The 4,468-nt window shown below is 31.8% G+C and overlaps 1 pseudogene; it reads left to right on the top strand.

Annotated features, from left to right (window-relative positions):
• The first annotated feature begins 1,341 nt into the window (after positions 1-1,341).
• On the top strand, positions 1,342-3,939 carry LOC101249235 (cytochrome P450 704C1-like; annotated as a pseudogene).
• The last annotated feature ends 529 nt before the right edge of the window (positions 3,940-4,468 follow it).

The following is a 4,468-nucleotide window of genomic DNA, read 5'->3' as shown; positions in this document are numbered from 1 at the left end:
TTGAGATACAACATAATTTTTTGAGGTTGATTTGGGGAGATGTTGCAGTGGTTAACTACGAACCTACAACACGAGTTGTAGATCAAACTATGGTCCGTGGGTGGTGACCATAGGTTACACATGCAATTTATGAAAAGCTGATATCTTGTTAGTTTTTGGATACGGAGTGTCACATATATATTGTTACATTTCAAGTTATTTAATTAAGAATATTTTTATGTTGATAAAACAGATAGGGCCAAGGATCTGCTTTGGGAAGGACATATTTAATGGATAGATGAAGATATTCTCTGATATGTTGTTATCTTACTTTGTTTTCAAGTTGAGTGATGACAAGAAGCCTATCAACTACAGGAAAATGATTAATCTACATATTGATGGGGATTGCATGTTGTGTCTTTCATAGAATGGCAACTAGAAAGAGTTTACATTAATACATGTAATGAATATTAGTATCAAATAACATTAATATACAAAACAGGCATATCAAATAACATTAACCTGAAATGGAAATAAGGTCCACTATCAATGGGATGTATCATTGTTACACATTCACATTTTCCTTGTTACCCTTTATCTGACCACACCTTAGGAGAAAGTGGTAGTAGAATTTCGGTCGGAGAGAAGATGTTAAATCTTCTGTTGGTTTCGCAAGTCATTGCTTTAATTGCCTTATAGTTAAGTCACCCCTATATTTATGCTTCTTTTTTTTTTATCAAAGCCACACTATTTACTGTAATTTGGCATGAAGTAGTGTCTATTTTATCTTTTTCCCACATAATCATCAAGACTCTTGTATGGAAAATAAAAAACTTATGATTTATAATTTTTTTCTTACTCCAACTTTGATTTTTATTTGAGTTTATTTTTGTTTGTATCAAATCACATATGCAATACACATAAAAGCTCACATGTTATTCTGGCTTTTGAACAATACAATTCGGGGAGAGGATTTTGAAACAGATGAGACCATATAAAGCACTTCAAATTTACGTTGTCTCGACAGATAAGTAGATAAACCCATGATTTTTTTCGTATATAGAAAGTACATTTAACCGACATATTAACTAATCAATTATGCTAAATTAGAAAAGATTCTGGTGATAAAATAAATCCTAAAACTTAGGTAAAATATTATAAACTACAATTTTATTTACTTTTTCCATGATAGTTTCAAAATTGATAATCTTAGTCTTTGGTATCTATTGATAGTTTCAAAATTGATAATCTTAGTCTTTGGTTTTTATGAGATGGTCCTTAATGGAGCCATAAATTATGTAAGCATTAGATGGACAACCACCTACTCCCATAAAACATAAAAATAATGAATATAAGCCAAATATGCACAAGGATACATTTGTGGTTTCCATGGATATTCTTCAGAGGTCCATCTCCGTGACAACCATAATTCTCTCACTTGACTTTTTTGTGTTAATACTTCATCTTCTGACCAAAAAGGTACATGGAAAATAGAGGTACCATCCAGTTGGCCGCACCATTTTCAATCATCTCATCAACTTCCACCGGTTACACCACTACATGACGCATCTTGCTGGCGAGTACAAGACTTGCAGATTCATTAGCTTTTTCAGGAATTATATTTTCACTTCTGACCCTGCTAAAGTCGAGTACATTATCAAAACAAACTTTGAAAATTATGGCAAGGTGCACCATTTTCTTAACACCTTAGATAATCTTTTTTATTGTTGGAATTTTATTTTATTTTATAAAGATGTAAACAAGAGAAACTTATCAAATAGTATTCAGAATAATTGTGCCTAATGAATAATAATAAAATCCACACTTATAAAAGGAAACACATCCCAAATAGCATGTGAAATTTTTAGTAAAAAAATTAAAATATAACCAAAAATACAATATTAAAATTAGAATATAAAATGAAGAAATAAATCTCTTAAGGCTGAAGCAAATATCTTTCTTTTTAAGGAGATTTAAGCTCACTGCTACAAATGTTATTCAACTATCCAGTAATAGTCCTGTTTACTTGTCACATCCAGGATACAACAACGTTCACAAAGTATAACTTAAAAACATTGGACAAGTAGAGTAGAGTCAAAAGCTCCACAAAAAAGAACACTTTCCTTCAACTAATAGGAACTCTCTTTTTTTGACTATCTTTTTCCTCTCTATATTTTTTTTGTGTGTTGTGTGTCCCAAACCAAATGAAGACCACCATTGTTTATACTAGCAGAAGTCTTCCTAGTGATGAATAGGAACATAATGGGATAGTAAATAGTGAAGATAATGCTCTTAATAGTTATATATGTTATAAGGTATAATGGAGGAAACAAGAATGAAAATAGAGTGTAACAAATGCCTCCAACAGCAAATGAATATGCTGCCCTATTCCAACATTCACTGGAACGTTTCTGCCAGCACTTTATGGCCACTAAGTCAATGGCCAATTCATGAGTTGTTAGGCAATATTAAGACACCAAAATAATGAGCAAACCTAATATGAAAAATAATATTAAAATGCTTAATAACTAACACTGCTTTTATAAATATAATAAATAGTAAAATATGTTATAAGGTATAATGGAGGAAACAAGAATGAAAATAGAGTGTAACAAATGCCTCCAACAGCAAATGAATATGCTGCCCTATTCCAACATTCACTGGAACGTTTCTGCCAGCACTTTATGGCCACTAAGTCAATGGCCAATTCATGAGTTGTTAGGCAATATTAAGACACCAAAATAATGAGCAAACCTAATATGAAAAATAATATTAAAATGCTTAATAACTAACACTGCTTTTATAAATATAATAAATAGTAAAATCAAACTAAAAAAATTTCAAATTAGGAAAACATGTAAAAATAATACTCCCACATAAAATATTTGGATATGTACCAATAGATATGACAATACGGTATAAGGATTTTCGGATTGTCAATCTTGAGTTTTTCGAATAATCTGAAGGGAATATATAGTTACAACATCTTAAAGGATATTTTAGGGGATGAGATTTTCACAATTGATGGTGATAAGTGGCGGAAACAGAGGAAAGAATTCCCCGAAGGGTCCTGAGGGATTTTTGCAGTGGGTATTCAGAAAAAATGCAGGAAAATTACCCATGTATTGTCTCAAACTGTCAAATCCAGCAAGATAATAGACATTTAAGTAAATCCCATCGACTTCACAGAACATTTCCTTATTTATCCTTACCAGACGAATAATCCTAGTTTTATCGATGTAGGATCTGTTCATGAAAACATTTTTGGATTCTATATTCAGAGTTGCCTTCGAATTTGAGCTAGACAACATGTGTGATTCAAATGATGAAGGCAAAAAAAATTATCAATGTATTTGACGATGCAAATGCATTGACACTTTGGAGATTTGTTGATATCTTATGAAAGATTAAAAGATTTCTCAATATTGGACAAGAAGGTATGTTAAGAGACAATATAAGAACTATTGATGAGTTCGTTTGTAAGCCGATCCATAGAAAAATTGAACAGATGAGTAAACTAAAAGTTGATCTATTTGTAGGTTAATTGTCTTATATCTGCTACTTTTATTATTGAGGAAAGATGCTAATTAGACATTTTAATCTCTTTCAAGTTGCAAAGAAAGAAAGAAGACATTCTGTTAAGGTTTCTGCAAATAGCTGGAAAATATCCAAAGTATTTGCTTGATATATTATTGAACTTCATAATAGCACGCAAACATACAACAACAACCATCCCCTTTCTTAGTTCATATATGTGCTATGCAGATATCCTTTGCCCTTGAAAAAATGCAATATCTTCATGCAACACTGCTTGAGAATCTTAGAATCTATCCTGCACATACTATGGTAATAAAGAACTTCTTTTATTGTATACATCAGCGGGCAAGAAAATGTATGTTTTACAGTTGTTGTTTTTGTTTTTCTTCTTACTGCATAATGGAAAATATGTTTTTTGGATGACACCTTACTAAAGAAATGAGAACAAAGATGGAAAATTGTATATTGTGTTTTTGACCTTATGGATGCTATATAAATAATCTATATAAGACCTAAAAAATATAAAGACTATTTAAAGATTCTTGAGGAAAAGTATGTACGCAAATAGAATACTACAAAAGTAAGGAGTCTCATCCGTCATGATGCCCCCGCAGGTTGGTGGTGTTAACAACACCCAACTTTGATAAATGCTTGACAAAATAATCTCTTGGAAGTGTTTGGTAAGTATATATGCCACTTGATTAGAGGAGTGAAGGTGTTGAACTGCGATTTGGTTGTTTTGAACTTGTTCATGAACAAAGTGAAAATCATTAGCAATTACTGCAGAATGAAACAATGGGTTGGCGCAAATGTATGTGGTGCTGACATTGTAACAAAATATCGGAGGAGTGGTGGAAATGTCAAACTGAATTTCATGAAGGAAAACTGTGAGCCCATTTTTTTCGGAAACCGTAGCTTGAACAACCCGATATTCTGCTTCTATGGAGGAACG

Source organism: Solanum lycopersicum, chromosome 11 (genome assembly GCF_036512215.1).
Source record: "Solanum lycopersicum chromosome 11, SLM_r2.1".
Lineage (NCBI taxonomy): Eukaryota > Viridiplantae > Streptophyta > Magnoliopsida > Solanales > Solanaceae > Solanum > Solanum lycopersicum.
The sequence above is the reverse complement of the archived record's forward strand: the minus strand, read 5'-3'. Positions and strand labels throughout refer to the sequence as shown.